This window comes from Myotis daubentonii, chromosome 2 (assembly GCF_963259705.1).
Source record: "Myotis daubentonii chromosome 2, mMyoDau2.1, whole genome shotgun sequence".
Lineage (NCBI taxonomy): Eukaryota > Metazoa > Chordata > Mammalia > Chiroptera > Vespertilionidae > Myotis > Myotis daubentonii.
In genome coordinates, this window is record NC_081841.1 from 125113968 (window position 1) to 125132586 (window position 18619).

At 44.3% G+C, this 18619-nt stretch overlaps 1 pseudogene; it reads right to left on the reverse strand.

Annotated features, from left to right (window-relative positions):
* Positions 1-1285: 1285 nt before the first annotated feature.
* LOC132226667 (neurofilament light polypeptide-like) lies at positions 1286-8146 on the reverse strand (annotated as a pseudogene).
* Positions 8147-18619: the final 10473 nt, after the last annotated feature.

Below are 18619 nucleotides of genomic sequence, written 5' to 3' on the forward strand. Positions count from 1 at the left end.
TTTATTGACTGTTCTCTGAGTTATATTCCCTCTTCCTATGGATCTGGTTCCTTAGTTGTCTGCTTCAGATGTTCGGGGTTGTGGGTGTGTGTGCAGTTTCTCTGGTGTGTGACTCCCTGTGGGGACCCAGAGCCCTATTTCATGCAATTTACTGTGTGGTCTCAGCACCCATGGTAGGGTGGCATCTTATGTCTCCCTGGCAGCATACTTTCAGTGCAATTCTTTGGCTTCTGGCTGAGAACACCAGATTGCTCTGGGCCACCCTGGCAATGCTCTCTTGTGGCCCAGAGTAGAGTGCATCCTGGATTGCTGTGGATAACACCAGTCAGACTGTCCCAGGCACCAAGGTGGATCAGGTGTGGGTTGCTCTGGGTCACATAGTCCTCATTTTCCTGTGGCCCAGAGTGGGGTACACAATGGGTTGCTTAAGGTTTCCCTGGCAATAGGTCCCAGAGCTCAGGGTGGAGCAGGTGCTGAGTGGCTCTGGATCAGACTGGCAGCATGGTTCTAGGGCCTGGGGCAGGGTTGGGGCCCAGGGGTCCCATGTTTGCACTCACTACAGGGGTCTGAAGCCAAATCCTGGGATGCTGGTTCCCGGGGGCTGGTTAGGAGTCCTGGTACAAAAGGTCACTCTGGTGAGTGCTCATTGAAGACATATTTTCTAATTTGGATGCCTTTTATCAGTTTTTGTTTGATTACCGTGGCTAGGACTTCAAGTAATATGTTGAATAAGAGTGGTGAAAGTGGACATCCTTGTCTTGTTGCTGTTCTCAAGGGAAACACTTTGGGGTTTTTCCATTGAGTATGATGTTAGCCGTAGGTTTGTCCTTTATGGCTTTTATTACATTGAGGTATGATTCCTCGATTCCCACTTTGTTTAGAGTTTTCATCAAAATGGCTGCTGAATTTTGTTGAATGCTTTTTCTGCATCTATTGATATGATCATGTGATTTTTATCTTTCATTTTGCTTACGTGCTGTATCACATTTATTGATTTGCAAATATTGCACCAGCCTTTGATTCCTGGAATAAATCCTAATTGATCCTGGTGTATAGTCTCTTTAATGTATTGCTTGATATGATTTGTTAATATTCTAGCATCTGTGTTCACAGGTATATTGGCCAGTAATTTCCTTTCTTTGTATTTATAGCAATAATATACACCCTGTGACTTCCCTTCCTGATTTGGGAATGGTTCCCCAGTTCTTTGAATATTTCCTGGCCCCTGATGTATTTTTTCTTTTTTTGTCATTCAGTGTAACTTTATTTAATGTTTATTGCACATGATTTGAGGTCTTTAATTTCTAACCACCAAAGATTCAAAGGACTATTTTTTTCCATGAAGTTTAACATTAACATTAGTGAATTCATGTATTCATGTGTTTTTATTGTAAACATCTGAATTATTCACATTGCCATAGATCCTGAACTCATAAGCGTGAACCATGCACAGGCTGGCAGCAAGCCAAAAAGCCACTCTGCAAGCAAAAAGATATTCTGCATAAGGAGAAAAGTCATAGCACAACATTTAATGCCCAACCTGAGTCACCTCAGAATGTTACATATATTGACTTCTTCATTCATATAGTATCGGGAACTCAACTGCTTGGTTGGTGACAGGGTTGACCTGGTTTCAGGAGGATTATTCCTGAAATAATTAAGGAAAGGGGGGCTCAATCTTTCTTCTTGATTGCTTGCTCCTCCCCAGCACCTTCATCTTTCTTCTCGTCCTCAGCTTCTTGGACATCTTCTCCTTCACCTTCAGCTCCTTCTTCCTCCTTTGCATCCTCAAATTCTTCCTTGGCACCTTCTTCCTCTTCCTCTCCTTCCTCTTCCTCAGCCTCTTCCTTCTCCTTCTCCTCCTCTTCAGCTTCTCCTTCAGAGGAGGGTTCATCCTTAGCTTCCTCGGCTTTTGCAGCCTCAGAGGTGTCCTCCACCTCGATCTGCTCCTCCTGGATGTGGCTAGTGTATTAAGAAGGGAAGGAGCGAGTGGACATCAAGTAGGAGCTGGTCTGTAAACCACCGTAGGCAGATGGGCCAAAGACCTGGGAACTCTGGGAGTAGCTGCTGGCTATGCTTCCCACGCTAGTGAAACTGAGAGTAGCTGCTGGCTATGCTTCCCATGCTGGTGAAACTGAGCCTGTCTCCTCACCTTCCAAGAGTTTCCTGTAAGCTGCAATGTCAATGTCCAAAGCCATCTTCACATTGAGGAGGTCCTGGTATTCTTTTAAATATTGTGCCATTTCAATCTTTGCAGTTCTCAACTCATTTTCTATTTTGTTGATTGTGTCCTGCATAGCACTAATGTCGGCTTTCTGCTTATCCTCCAGCTCTTGCAGCTGCTTTTCCAGCGCTTCGTTCATGTCCCGGCATGCTTCTATCTTCAGGGTCTTGGCCTTGAACAGGCGGAGGCTCTCTGATACCTCATCCTTGGCTGCGCACAGTGCTTCGGTGTTCTTGGCAGCACGGTGAAGCGGCTCTTGAACCATTTTTCGGCATTCTGCAAGTTCTTGGCAGCCAGCTTCTCGTACTGGGCACGGATGTCCTTGAGCTCTGCAGAAAGGTCGGGCTTAGAAAACACGTCCATCTTCACAGAGATCTGAGCATACTGGATCTGTGCCTGCAGCTGGGGGAGCTCCTCTTCATGCATCTTCTTCAGAAAGGTGATTTCGTCCATCAGGCGGTCGATGCGCTTTTCGAGCTCAGTGCCGGCAAGAGCCGCCTCCTCTGCACCTTTGTGCGCCTCCAGCAGCCGGTCCTCGGTGTCCTGGCGCTTCAGCACCTCTTCCTCATAGCACGCCTGCAGGTTGCTCCCAGCCCCTCCTGAGCCCTGGTGCCTCCTAACGGGGTCCTGAGGCTGCACCTCCGATCCCGCTGCCCTCTCCTCGCTGGGATCAGGACACAGTGGGGCGGGGTGCAGGCGTCACATTTTCATTAAAATGTTCAACTTACACCCGCTCCACCGGTGATCCCAGAGGTGCTCAGCCAGGATGGTCTTGGGTGAGATAGCCCCACCAGGCCTTGTGGCTACGACTTGGACTCGCTTCCTTAACCAGGAACCTGGCACTGGGTGGGCAGCAGGGGCGCTTTCTCCCCAACCCCCGCTGGAGTGGGTGCCTGAGGTTTCAGAACAGAACTCGGAGGGCCTTCCCGGGGTGCAGTGGCCCTGCGCCCGTCAAGGCTTGCTTCTCACACTTGCTTCTCACACTTGCTGAAAACCTTCTTGGTCCACTTGCCATAGTAATCAGTTCGGGCTGAAAGGACTGGGGACTCCAGTGGGCCTGAGGGGACTGGGTGCCGCCATCTTGTGGCTATGGGAGCCACAATATTTGTATCAGAGTGATGGTTAACTTGCATATTACTCTTTTATTAGATAGGATATATATACATACTAGTGGCCCGGTGCACAAAATTGGTGCACGGGGTGGGGGTGTCCCTCAGCCCGGCCTGCACCCTCTCCAATCTGGGACTCCTCGAAGGATGTCCGACTGCCAGTTTACAGCGATCGGGCCTAAACCAGCAGTCGGACATCCGTCTCACAATCCAGGACTGCTGGCTCCTAACCACTCACTTGCCTGCCTGCTTGCCTGCCTGATTGCCCCTAACCACTCTGCCTGCCGGCCTGCTCGCCCACAACTGCCCCCCGCCGCCTGCCTGCTTGCCCCCAAATGCTCCCCCACCAGCCTGCTCGCCCCCAACTGCCCTCCCTGATGGCCTGCTCACCCCCCCTTCCCTCCCCACTGGCCTGCTTTCCCCCAACTGCCCCCATGCTGGCGTTCTCACTCCAAATTGCCCCCCCCCCGCTGTCCTGATCACCTCCAACTGACCCCCACTGGTGGCCTGCTCGCCCCCAACTGGCCCCTTGCTGGTCTGCTTACCCCCAATGGCCCCACTCCCCATCAGCCTGATCACCCACAACTGCCCTCCCCTCTTGGCCTCTAATCACCTCTACCTCTGCCCCGCCATCATGGCTTTGTCCAGAAGAACGTCTGGAAGGTCTTCTGGAAGGTCTCCCAGTCCAATTAGCATATTACCCTTTTATTAGTATAGATAGAGGCCTCATGCATGGGTGCGGGCTGGCTGGTTTTCCCTGAAGGGTGTCCCAGATCAGGGTGGGGGTCCCACTGGGGTGCCTGGCCAGCCTGGGTGAAGGGCTGAGGGCTGTTTTCAGGCTGGCCATGCCCCCTGGTGACTCAAGCTCCCAGCCTCTCCTTTTTTCCTTTTATTTTTTCAGGGCCTCCTTGAGTGGAGGCCAGGCCAGCTGGAAGCAGGTATCTGGGATTTATTTATCTTCTATAATTGAAACTTTGTAGCCTTGAGCAGAGCCCAGGGCCGGCCAGGGCAGGCAGGAAGCTTGGCTTCCTCCATCACTAGGGGCAACCCAAGCCTCCTGCTCGCTCCAGCTCCATGGCCGCCTACATCTTGGTTGGGTTAATTTGCATACTCCCTCCTGACTGGCTGGTGGGTGTAGAGGAGTGGCAGAGTGATGGTTAATTTTCATGTTTCTCTTTTATTAGTGTAGATACTGGTGCAAGAGTAGGCCTTCCTTCCCCCAACTGCCAGTACCGTCTTCCCACTGGCACATGGGACCTGAACTTCCCTCCAGCCGCCAGCAGGCACCTGAGACCCAGGCTTCCTTCATAGCCCTGGCTTCATCTGGAAAGACATCCAGTCTAATTAGCATAATATGCTTTTATTATTATAGAATCCCAGTGCATGAAATTTGTTCATGGGAGGGGGTCCCTCAGCCCAACCTTCCCCCTCCCACAATCCGGAACCACTGGCTCCTAACTCACCTTCCTGCCTGCCTGCCTAATTTCCCCTAACCACTCACCTGCTTGCCTGATCACCCCTAACCACTTACCTGCCTGCCTGATCACCTTGGTCTCTGGTCATTCTGGTTGTTCCACCATTTAGGTCGCTGGGCTTTTATTATATAGGATGCTTCTGTATTGGGTGCATATATGTTTACAAGGGTTAAATTTTCTTTTTAAACAATCCCCTTTAGTACTATGTAGTGGCCTTCTTTGTTTCTTGTTATGGCCTTTGTTTTGAAGTCTATTTTGTCAGATATGAGTATTGTTACCTGAGTTCGTTTTTTTTTCTTTTTTCATTTTTATTTGTATGAAATCTTTTTTTCCATCTCTTCACTTTCAGTCTCTGTGTATCTTTTGTTCTGAGGTGGGCCTCTTGTAGACAGCACATATGGGTCATATTTTCTTATCCATTCAGTCACGCTATGTCTTTAGAATGGAGCAGTTAATCCATTTACATTTAAAGTTATTATTGAAAGATATTTATTTATTGACATTTTTATTTACTTTATGCCTATGATCATCTCTCTCTTCTTTTTTTCTTGTTTTCAAATCAGTTCACTTTAATATTTCTTTCATTGATGGTTTTGTGGCAATGTACTCCTTTAACCATTTTTTAAAAATTTTTGGTTCAGAAAGCTTTTAATTTCACCATCAATTTTAAGTGATAACCTTGCTTAATAGAGTGGATTCAAGCCCTTGCTTTTTATTATTTTGTATAATTTATGCCAATTCCTTCTGGCCTGAAGTGTTTCTGTTGAAAAGACAGCTGACATTATAATGGGACCTCTTTTGTAGGTAATTTCATCTCTCTCTCTCTCTCTCTCTCTCTCTCTCTCTCTCTCTCTCTCTCTTTGCTTTTAAGAGTCTTTCTTTGTCTTTAACGTTTGCCATTTTAATTACGATTTCTCTAGGTGTGACTCCCTTTGAATTTGCCTATTGAGTATGATATTGGCTGAAGGTTTGTCATGTATGGCTCTTATTATGTTGAGGTATGATTCCTCTATTCCCACTTTGTTTAGAATTTTCATTAAAAAATGTGAGCAAGAAACAAAGAACATGTTTAAAGAAATAATGGCAGAAAACACCCCTAACCTGGTGAAGGAAAAAGTCACACAAGTTGAGGAGGCACAGAAAGTTCCAATCAAGGACACTCCTGTCTCATCCACCTATCTGCAGTCTCTTCAGATTCCTCAGGTCCTTAGCTCTAGTAGGTCCAGGACAGGAGAGGCTACATCCACCGCCCTGGCCTTCAGCATCGTTCTTGCCCCCTGCTCCAGTAGATATTGCCTTAATAATAACACTAATGCTGTTATTTTTGTTTATTTGGTTGTCACATAGCTTTTATCCACTGAACAAGGATAAAAGACTCTATAAACATAATCACATAATAATTTTGAGAAATTGCTAGGCTACAAGTAATACACTATTGTTTTTGTTTTGCACAGGGATTATAAGTAACTTGTTAATGTTCATATAGAAAGACAGCAGTAAAAGAAAAAAAAAAACATTACTTCAGCCTCTGAAATCTGAAGAACACAAAATGCAAAGGTTAATTAACTCAGCAAATCATAAACTAGTGAATAAGACTGAACATATGAGCCCACAAATCAAGTAAATCAAGGCCCCAAAGTAAGTAAATTTGAAGCAGTCTACATAAAAAATTCTATGTATTTAATATAATTTAATCAAACTCACTTTGCAATGTGAAATCTGGCAGTATGGCATCATTCATTAAATTTGGAATATGTCCAAATTGAATATGGATAGCCTAAGTTTGAATCAGTACAACTAGTAATCAATCACGAGCTTCTCAGAACCCAATACACTTGCCAACTGGAAGGACTAAGTAATGAGACAATGAACAATTTCAGCTTATTTGACTTTCAATCCAGTCTGACAAATACTGTATGCAAGGCACTGTGCTGCACAAATTAAAGGTAAACATAATCTCATAGTAATATAGTAAAATGAAATAATAACATAAGAAATGCAGACATAGATCTAGTTCTAGATGATGTTATAGATATAGATTCATATTAATATCACACTGTAATAAAGAGTCAAAGCTCATCAAATAATAAGTTAAAGGAGACATTGATATTAACTAGGAACCTGGACAAACTTGCAAAAAGAAATGATTTAGATAAAGTCTTAAAGAATACACAGGTCAAAAATTGCAGCACATGTTTGGCAAAGGGAAAGAAAGCATGTTAAACAGGTGGGAGGGCCATTGAAAGTTTTTGCTGACATAGGATAACTGGACAATTATGCCTTGTCTATGTATCCTCCAAAGTTGGTAGGGACCTCAGTTTAGTTTGTCAAAGACTTAAGACCAGATTTCTATTCATTATTTGGAAGGAGAACAAAAGGCCAAAAAAATAAGCTCCTGCTGTGCTCCTAGGACCATACTCCATTCTACTCCGCAGCATGCTGCCCATGCCCACTAAGGCCACCATTCAGCAGCTAGTAGAAAGATGGCACTTAGTAAAGAGGAAAGTCTTCTGAGTGTATCTAAAGGAAGTAGGGGAGGGAATGTTATTGGTGGGGTGTCCTCCATGTTCCCACCTATTGCTAGTGGAAGTGGGCTTCTCGGGATGCCACTGGAATAAGAATTTTTGGAGGCCCACATGGGAGGATGATGCATCATGGAGAGTGTCATTTCTGTAGAATTAAACCTCTGCATTTCCTAAGTCTTATCTCGCTCCACCCAACCAAGGAAAAAGCCCCTCTTCAGATGAACTAGGATTAAAACCAGTGTCCAGAGTTTTTGCTCCATAATGCATAGTCCAGTTTAGCATCGGTCTCACTTAGCTTGTGTTCCCAGCTGCAGTTTGTTGCATGTAGGGTCTGCATGGCCATGGGCCATGCAGCTTTTAGGGCCACCTTTCAGGCTAGTGCACAGGCAAATGCAAGGAAGGAGGAGGAAAACAAGATGAACAAGAGAGAGAATTTCTTTGTCTTGGGTTTGTGCATTCCAAGTTTTCATAGGCTTGCAGAGGCTCTGTCCTCCACCCCAGTCACTCACCCCAGCCAATTATCTTTGTTCCAAGTTAGACTGAAAGGCAAGGATCTTCACTACGCAAATGGCCATCTCCCTTTTGTTGGAGCCTTTCCTCCAGTGATTTGCAGGGAATGGACTCATGTTTCCCTGTGGAGTGTGAAACTGCAGCTTCCTGGTGAAGCTGCCCAGATGAACATGCTTATAATGTCTGGGTTTCCCTTTGCCCTCTTCCTATTATTAATATTAATAACTAGCTAATTACAACAGTAACAACCCCCTCCCTCCATTTACAGAACACAAGTTCTTCATCTTCTTGTAACTGCTTCATGCTGTCAGAGGGGCATAGTCTTGACTATTGCAAGGGTTAAAGGTTCTCACTATCTTCCAGAGAAAGAAGGAGAAAAGTGGAATGGGAGTCTTTATGCAGGAAAGATGGATTTCGTAAAGTCCAGTCTACTGTCCCTGAGAGGCAGCATAGGCAATGTCTAGAGCAGTGATGGCGAACCTTTTGAGCTCGGCATGTCAGCATTTTGAAAAACCCTAACTTAACTCTGGTGCCGTGTCACATATAGAAATTTTTTGATATTTGCAACCATAGTAAAACAAAGATGTATATTTTTGATATTTATTTTATATATTTAAATGCCATTTAACAAAGAAAAATCAACCAAAAAAAATGAGTTCGCATGTCACCTCTGACACGCGTATCATAAGTTCACCATCACTGGTCTAGAAGAGGATGATGGTGTCTAGAGGATGATGGTGTCTAGAAGATGATGGTGTCTAGAGGATGGTGCTGCTAGACAAGCTTGCATTCTTGTTGTATTCTAGAGGTGACAAGAGTGAGGAGACTTATAGCAACTAAAGGTCTGGTAAGAGGTAAAAACCCATGTGATAAAGGGAAAAACTAACTCTACAGTGTTCCAGCTTAGGTTGGAGTAGTGGCTTCCTGGTAGAAGGTGTGTTATGTCTATCTGAAAGCTCTTTTTTTCTACCAGACCTAACTTAAAATAAGCTAAGAGAATGTTCTAAGATGTCCCTTGTGAGAAACTGAAGCTTATACTGTGTGAACAAGCAATCAGATAAATAATAACATAGGCATATATTCTATGAAGAGAGCAGGAAGAACACACATAGAATACAAAGGTTAACGAACACAGCAAATCATAAACCAGTGAATAAGACTTCAGATGCAAGGCTTTTGCTGGAATGAAAGCAAGCAGTGACAATTTGATAGGTTGCGCTGACAGTTTAGAGTTTGAACATCTCTGGTGATGTCATCAGGTGCTAAGATCTGTATGGCATACATGGACATAGTCTTAAAAACAAAATGTTGAAGACTTAACTGCAGTGGAGTCTAATATTCACAATTGGGCATTGTGATTTCAATTGAAATACATTTTCCCCTAAAATTGCCCTTATTTTATAAAAGACTGTATTAAGTTAAGCTTTAATTTGGTCTGATTACTTGCATAAACACACAAGAATAGCAATTGATCAAATAAATTATGCAGTCTTTTTTCAAATTTATCTTGTTGGAATTTTCACAAGCAATATTTTTTAAAAAATATGTTTTTATAAATTTTAGAGAGAGAGGAAGGGAGAGGGAGAAAGAGAGAGAAAAACATTGATGTGAGAGGGATACATCGATTGGTTGCCTCCTGCACACCCTGCACCAGGGATAAAGCCCACAACCTGGGCATGTCCCCTGGCTGGGAATTGAACTGGCAACCTCTTGGTTCATGGGACGACACTCAATGAACTGAGCCACACCGGCCAGGGAAACACACAAGAAATCTTTATATTGAGCTTTTAGTCAGCCCCTCAGAGCAAAGAAGCCAAGCCATAATTGCCATCTGGCTTTGTTTGCAATATCTCAAATCCTTGAGGTCCCCAAAAATGTCTTGAGGGTGTTTCCTTACCATCTTTCAGGAAAGTAATCTTCCTTCCTTATCTGGAAAGATTTCATGTTTCATGTAACCAAGCAAGGTATCAGGCCATTTCTGCAGCAGGCTTTGATTAGCTTTAGAACTCAATCTTAATTCCTTAAGGCTTTCTGGTGACATCCAGAGTCCAGGCACGTCTTTCTTAGACCTGGCATTCTAGTCAAAGTCTTAGAAATAAAACCACAGGTGAAGACTGGCCTTATTGAACTTACACAAAGAAGTGTATCGCCTTGATTCACTCAGTAAAAATTACCAAATTTTGGAGGAATAAGTTAGGGAGAAAACTTGTCCTTTTAACAGAGTGAAAAGAACCAAACTTTAATTGTATTATACAGCTAAAAGTAGGCAATTAGCAGTCCCTAGATTGGCAAACATATTTTATAACTTTTAGAAACATAGGCTTCTTGATTGGCAAACACATTTATACATTAAGAGACATACTTCCATGGATACAGGTATTATATAGCAATACTCATTGATTTAGCAAATCACAGGGGAACTAAATTAAACTGATTGTCTTAGATAGTTTCTTCCAGAAATTGCATTCCAAGATATGGCCCAAATAAGACTTTTTCAGACTAGGTATTAGCACTTTAAAGGTTGACAATCCTTTCCTTGAAAAATCCAGAACTGGCTTTTAAAATGATTATGCATTCTTAAAGAGTCTTTCCAAGCATTCTAAATGGAGGTTGTAATACCTACTGACTTTGGGGAGAAAAACCTAAATTCAATTCATCCTTTTGGAAGAGGAAGATACTGGTAGCTGAGGGAGAATGAACATCCCTAATACCCCCTAGCTCCTGTCACAGACTAAAATCTGGGATGGGCCTAGCTGATGTGGCTCAGTGGTTAAGCAGCGGCCCAGGAACTAGGTTGTCATGGCCCCTGTTGTGGGCTTGATCCCCATTAGGGGGCATGCATGATGCAGCCAAATGATGATGCTCTCTTATCATTGATCTCTCTCTCTCTCTCCCTCTCTCTCTCTCTCTCTCTCTCTCTCTCAAATCAATAAAAATATATTAAAAATAAATAAATAAAATCCAGGATGGTTTGTGACCCCTTAGCTGCTGTGGCATCCCATGGCCATCCTGTCTATGCCAGTTTCAGAATTTGTCCATAGACAAATGCTGAGGAATGAGACTCTTCCTGAAGTGGCAAATAGTGGCAATGCAATTTTGCTTAGGTGTGGAGGTTTGTTAACCCTGCTAACTTCTCCTCATGAGATATTGTGATGGCCTCTAACTTTACTGAAAGTTTCTATCCTTTCCTGTCTTGGGTAGACAAATTCTGGCCTTTAACTGGGCTAGAGGAGGGAAGAAAGAACATTCCCTGTTAACTTGCTGAACAGAGATTTAACACCTGGGTACTGGGGTTAAATTATCTTTTCTTGGGGATATTAATAAACATTTAGTCAGTCTCCAAGATTAGTTTAAGGATCTTTCATTTTCCTGGGCATCTGTATATTTGAGGTTTTTCTTTATATAGTTTTATCTATGGAAACATTAACAAACAAGTATTAGTATTTGCATGAGCCAAAATATACAGCAGTTGCGTTTGCAATAGAAGCTAAAATTTACCAGGGTTGCCTAGCTGTGGTGGCTCTACTGTCCCAGTAACAAGTGATTACCAGGGGCGGCTGCAACTCCTGCCTCCCATCAAGGTGGTTACCAGAGAAGGCGGGATCAGACTATAGCAGTTTGGGCTCCTAGGGGCAGGATCCTGCTGGCAGTTTCTGGTGGCAGTTGCAACTCCCAACCCTTATAAACAAACCTGGTTGCCAAGGGAATTTGCTCCAGCTAACCAGTGCCCCCTCCCGCTCTGAGGGCACAGCTAGCACAGCTAGGAGATCTGAGATCCCTGACCTAAGCCTGCAGGGCTCCAGCCTGTACAACAGCCTGCCTAAAAAGAGGAAATTCCATACCCTTGTCAAGCAATGAAGTCTGTGTCACAGGGAGGCAGCCACCTCCACTGCAAGCGTAGAGGCTGAGAGAAAAGTTTGGGGGCTTGGTGCTAGGCTGCTAGCCACACCCTAAGCACCCAGAGACTAGGGCAGTCTTAGAAGCCTGTTATTTCTGGTTGTGTGCAGGCACCTGGCATGTTCCAAATATGTTCTCACATTCAACACTTTGCATGCAGTGGCCCCATACCTCTGGGGCGACTTACAGAGGCATCTCCTGTGACCATTCCCTCCCAACCCACACTTTGGATCCTGTGTGCCCAGGCTACTGGAGCTGCACTGGGTGAGAGGAAGCAGGCCCAAGCTTCAGCATTTCCAGCAATGCCAGAAACAGTGAAGGGCTAAGCTGAGATAAGGCAACAAAAAAATCACACAGAAACCAGGACAGGATAGAAGGAGATAAATTAATGATAAAACTCCCAGCCTAGAGAGGTGAGGTTTCATCTCACCATAATACTGGTCAGCTTTTCCAGGTTTTCTCCCTTCTGTGTGGGGGCCAGATGCAGGTCAAAATGGCAGGCTTGGAAGCTGCAGGCCCTTTTGGAGGGAAGGAGCAGAGAGGGATGGCTTTCCATGAGCCAATTATTTTCCCGTGTTAGTCCCATTGAGTCACCATCTGTTATTATTGTGGTGTCCCCTATGTCCCCACCTGTTCCTGGTGAAAGTGGGTTTAATTCCACAGAAATAATACTTTCCATACTGCATCCTCTATGAATGCCTCGAAGTGATCACCCTAGTAAGTCTAGTACCCCCCCGACACCATACATAGTTATTTCAATAATATTGACTATATTCCTCATGCTATATATCCAGCTTCCTGACTATTTTGTAACTGCCCATTTGTACTTGTTATTCCATTCACCTTTTTCAGCCAGTGCCCCAACAGCCCTCATACTTGGCAAGCATCAGTTTGTGCTTTGTTTCTATGAGTTTGTTTTTGATTGTTTATTTTGTTTTTTAGATTCTACATGAAAATGAAATCATATAGTATTTGTTTTTTTCTGTCAGACATTTCACCAGCATAATACCCACTAGGTCCATAAATGTCACAAATGGTAAGATTACTTTCTTTTTTATGGCCAAGTAAAATTTCACCATATATACATAACTTGTTTATGCAGTTGGACACAGTTTGCTTCCATATCTTGGCTACTATAAATAATGCTGCAATAAACATAATGATACATATATTCTTTTGAATTAGTATTTAAACATAGTTGGCTACATACCCAGAAAAGGGATTGCTGTTGTCTTTTCATTTTGTTGATGGTTTCCTTTGCTGTGCAAAAATTTTTTAGTTTGTTGTAGTCCACTCTATCTTTATTATTTTTTTTCTTCTACTCAGTTTGGGCTATGTTTGTTGTTCTTTTTCTAGTTCCTTTAGGTGTAAGGGTAGATTGTTTTTTTTTTGTTGTTGTTGTTTTTTTGAGATTTTTCTTGCTTCTTGAGGTAGGCCTGTTATTATTTTCTCTTAGGACTACTTTTTCCTGTCTTCTATAGATATTGGGTTGTTGTGTTTTTATTTTCTATTGTCTCAAGGTATCTTTTGATTTCTTTCTTGATCTCATTGTTAACCCATTTATTGTTTAGTAACATATTATTTAGCTTCCATGTGTTTGTGATTTTCAGGGTGTTTTTAAAAATTGATTTATAAAGAGAAGGCCCAAGGCCCTGCAGCGGCTTGCATTGCTTCACAGCTGAGCCTCTTCATGGCTCCTGCTGTGTGGCCTCAGGCAGAGGCTGAATTAGCACCTCCTTAGATCCAGGAGCCACTGTACCCAGTGGTCAGAGGGGGACCATCAGATTGCAATGCCTCAGATCCATAAGGGACACACTCAGGGAGCAGACTCAGTGAGCACCAAAGCCCCACTGAAGCAAGTCTTGCCCCAGAAGGGTGTCTTCAGCATAGAAGTTCTCCCACTTCAGACACAGCTGATTCTCATAGCCAATTGGCCTGGAGGTCAATTCCTCCCAGTGATCCTACAACAACCAAGGCACCAAGAGTGCACCAAGCGTGTCCACCTCAGGTAACTGAGGAGGCTGAGCCACTGGGCCCTACAGGACACCTGGCACGCAGGGCCACTCTACCAACACAGGAAAGCAGCCAAAATGCGGAGACAAAGAAACAGGTCACAAATTGCAGAAATGGAGGAAAGCAAACGACTGGATATAGAGTTCAAGGCCACGTTTATAAGGTTTTTCAAGAATTTTATGGAAACCGCCAATAAATTTAATGAATCCCTCAATAAGTATAGTGAGACCATGGAGGACATGAAAAAGGACCAACTAGAAATTAAGCATACACTGACTGAAATAAAGAATAATTTACAGAGATCCAACAGCAGACAAGAGGATCCCAAGAATCAAGTCAAAGATTTGAAATACAAAGAAACAAAAAATACCCAACCGAAAAAGAAAAAAGAAAAGAGATTCCAAAAATATGAAGATAGTGTAAGGAACCTCTGGGACAACTTCAAGCGTACCAACATCAGAATTATAGGGGTACCAGAAGGAGAGAGAGGGCAAGATATTGAAAACCTTTTTGAAGAAATAATGACAGAAAACTTCCCCTACCTGGTGAAAGAAATGGACTTACAAGTCCAGGAAGCGCAGAGAATCCCAAACAAAAGGAATCCAAAGAGGTCCACACCAAGACACATCATCATTAAAATGCCAAGAGCAAAAGATAAAGAGAGAATCTTAAAAGCAGCAAGAGAAAGACAGTCAGTTACCTACAAGGGAGTACCCATACGACTGTCAGCTGATTTCTCAACAGAAACCATGCAGGCCAGAAGAGAGTGGCAAGAAATATTCAAAGTGATGAATAGCAAGAACCTGCAACCAAGATTACTTTATCCAGCAAAGCTATCATTCAGAATAGAAGGTCAGATAAAGAGCTTCACGGATAAGAAAAAGCTAAAGGAGTTCATCACCACCAAACCAGCATTATATGAAATGCTGAAAGGTATTCTTTAAGAAGAGGAAGAAGAAAAAGGAACTCTTACCATTTGCCACAGCATGGATGGAACTGGAGAGCGGATAAATACCACAGGATCTCACTCATTTGTGGAATATAATGAACAACATAAACTGATGAACACGGGCTGATCCAGAGACGGAGAGGCATTGATTGGACTGTCGGGCCTTGGAGGGAAGGTAGGGGAGGGTAGGGGTAAGGGGGAAAGATCAACCAAAGGACTTATATGCAAGCATATAGGCCTAACCAATGGACACGGACAACGGGGGGGGGGGGATGAGGGCATGGGGGGGGGTAGAGGGTAACGTGGGGACAAGGACACATATGTAATATCTTAATCAATAAAAAAATTGATTTATAGTTTCATACTATTGTGGTCAAAGATATTTGATATGATTTAAATCTTCTTAAATTTATTGAGATGTTTTTGTGTCCTAATATGGGGTCTATCCTAGAAAATATTCATGTAAACTTGAAAAGAATGTATATTCTGCTGCTTTGAGGTAAAATGCTCTGAAAATATCAATTAAATCCATCTAGTATAGTGTGGCATTTAAGGCAGCTGTTTCCTTGTTGACTTTTGTCTGAAAGATCTTTTCATTGATTCTAAAAATTGTGAAAGGTAAAGGTAATGATTGCATTATTCAGAGTGCGGGACATACTAGGTATTTGTTCTTATGACCTGGTATTATTGTAGACTAGAGGCCCAGTGCACGAAATTTGTGCACAGGGGGTGGGGAGGTCCCTCAGCTCAGCCTGCACCCCTCAAACTCCTGGACCCCAGAGGTATCAGTCCTAAACTGTCAGTGGGACATTCCTCTCGCAATCTGGGTCCACTGTATCCTAACCACTCACCTGCTTGCCTGCCCGATCACCCCTAACCACTCTGCCTGCCTGATCTCCATTAACTGCTCTCCTGCCTGCCTGATCACCCCTAACCACCTCTACCTCAGCCCCTGCTGCCATGGCTTCCTCAGGAAGGACTTCCGGAATGACATCCAGAAAGTTGTTTGGCTGTCTGATGTAATTAGCATATTATGCTTTTATTATTACAGGCTAGAGGCCCAGTGCACAAATTCATATTCGGGTGGGGTGCAGTCAGCCTAACCCCAGCTGGGGCAGATCAGGGCTGGGCCTGTTGGGAGGAGGAGATGGTGGGAGGTTGGCCAGCTGGCCCACCCCAGCCAGCTGGGGCGAGGGGCTGCGGGTGATTATCTGGTGGGCTCCACCCCTGTTTGGGGTTGGGAGGACAATTGAGGGCAGGGCCAACCATGGGGAGGTGCTGCAGGCAGTGGGCCAGCTGGCCCCACCTCTGAATGGGGTGGGGGTATCAACCAGGGGCCAGAGGCCTGGGGGAGGGGCCATGGGTGGTTGGCCAGCCGGCCCTGCCTCTGATTGGAGAGGGCCAATTTGGAGTGGGGTCAGGTGGGGGGAGGGGCTGAGGGTTGATAAGTGTGGTGGGGGCCCATTGGGGGCGGGGCTGGCTCAGGGGAGGGGCTTCAAGATGTTGGCCAGCTAGCCCTGCCCCTTATTGGGGTGAGGGGTGCAATCAGGGGTGAGGTGGCCAGAGGGAGGGGCTGCAGGAGGTTGACCAGCCATCCCCACCCCCTATTAGAGCGGGGAAGGTGATCAGGGGTGGGGCTGTCCAGGCAGAAGGGCTGCAGGAAGTTGGCCAGCCATCCCCACCCCTTATTAGAGTGGGGAAGGTGATCAGGGGTGGGGCTGGCCAGGGGGAGGAGCTGCAGGAGGTTGGCCAGCTGGCTCCACTCCCTATTGGGGTGCAGAAGGCAATCAGGGGCTGGGCTGGCCAGGGGGAGGGGCCGTAGGAGGTTGGCCAGAAGCCCCACCCCCTGATCAGGCCAGTTCGCTGGCCACAGTGGGCATCATAGTGACCGGTCATTGGTCGTTCCGGTTGTTGTGGATGATGGCTTTTTATATATGTAGATTCCTTCATGAAAGGTAGCACAAGACCATATTTAGAAGTGCTGAGATTCACTCAGCCTAGTTATGCAATGTCTTATTATATTCTAGCAATAATAATAATAATAATAATAATAATAATAATAATAAATAAAAGTAACTTTTAAAGTCTAAATGTGTAGAGAAATATAAAGTTTTGCAGAGGCTTGCACTCTGTAATTGAACTTTATGAGCTAATATTTTAATGACACCTCCTGGATAATAATTAACCCCTAACCACTCTGCCTGCCTGATCTCTTTATTTATTATTTGAAAGCTATAGTCATTATCCCAAGCTTACCAGACACTGTTTCTTCCTCTTTTTTCCAATAACTAACATATTAATATTTTTTTCATTTGTAAAATGCTGCTTTCAACCATGCTAAAATTTCACCTTCAGACAGATTTTCCCTAAATCTTACCAAGAACAAACTGAAATACAGTCACTAAATATACTGTCCAGTGTTTTATTTAAATGTATGCTGGACCAGCCTTTAGATTCAACTAGAAGAATCTGGCAATCCTACTGCTGGTGGGAATGCAGACTGGTGCAGCCACTATGGAAGACAGTATGGAGTTTCCTTAAAAAACTGAAAATGGAACTCCCATTTGACCCTGTGATCCCACTCCTAGGAATATATCCCAGGAAACCAGAAACACCAATCAGAAAGGATATATGCACCCCTATGTTCATAGCAGCACAATTCACCATAGCTAAGATCTAGAAACAGCTTAAGTGCCCATCAGTAGATGAATGGATTAGAAAACTGTGGTACATCTACACGATGGAATACTATGCTGCTCTAAAAAGGAAGGAACTCTTACCATTTGCAATGTCATGGATGGAACTGGAGAGCATTATGCTAAGTGAAATAAGCCAGTCAATGAAGGAAAAATACCACATGATCTCACTCATTCATGGACAATAGAGACCATTATAAACTTTTGAACAATAATAGATACAGAGGCAGAGCTGCCTCAAACAGATTGTCAAACTGCAGCGGGAAGGCCGGGGAGGGTTCGGGGGCAGGAGGTAGGCAGGTAAGAGATCAACTAAAGGACTTGTATGCATGCCTATAAGCATAACCAATGGACATAAGACACTGGGGGATAGGGGAGGCTAGGGGACTGTCTAGGGCGGGAGGATAAAATGGATACATATGTAATACTCTTTGTAATACTTTAAGCAATAAAAAAAAAAGAATCTGGCAATCCTATATAATAAAGAGGTAATATGCAAATTGACCATCACACCCTCACACAAGATGGCCACCCCATGTGGTCACAAGATGGCTGCAACAAGATGGCTGGCAAGAGAGGGAAGTTGTGGGCGACCAGGCTTGCAGGGGAGGGCAGTTGGGGGTGACCGAGCTGGCAGGGGCGGGCAGTTGTGGGCAATCAGACCGGCAGGAGAGGGCATTTGGGGGCAATTGGGCCCACAGGGGAGCAGTTAAGCATCAGTTAGGCTGGCAGGGGAGTGGTTAGGGGGTGATCAGGCTGGCAAGCAGAAGTGGTTAGGGGCAATCAGGCAGGCAGGCAGGCGAGCAGTTGGGAGCCTGCAGTCCTGGATTGTGAGAGGGATGTCTGACTACCGGCAGTTGGACATACCCCAAGGGGTCCCAGATTGGAGGGGGTATAGGCTGGGCTGAGGGACCCCCCCCCCACAGTGCACAAATTTCATGCACCTTCCCTTTAGTTTATAATATTTTGGAAAATAGCTTGTATTTTTTTTTCTAAAAAGCCTAAGATACAGATCTATCCTCTAACAGTTTTTTGTTTGTTGTTTTTTTAAACAGTGAAATCCAGAAGAAAGGGAGACTGAGATAGCTCTGGCTTATCCCTAGATTGGACTTTACTGATAGTCTTTTCAAAGAAAGTTTAGATATTTCTTGATGATTTTAATGTTAGAATGTTGGGAGAATTTGTGGCCCATCTAAATGTCAGACTGTGAAGTGGTTGTGC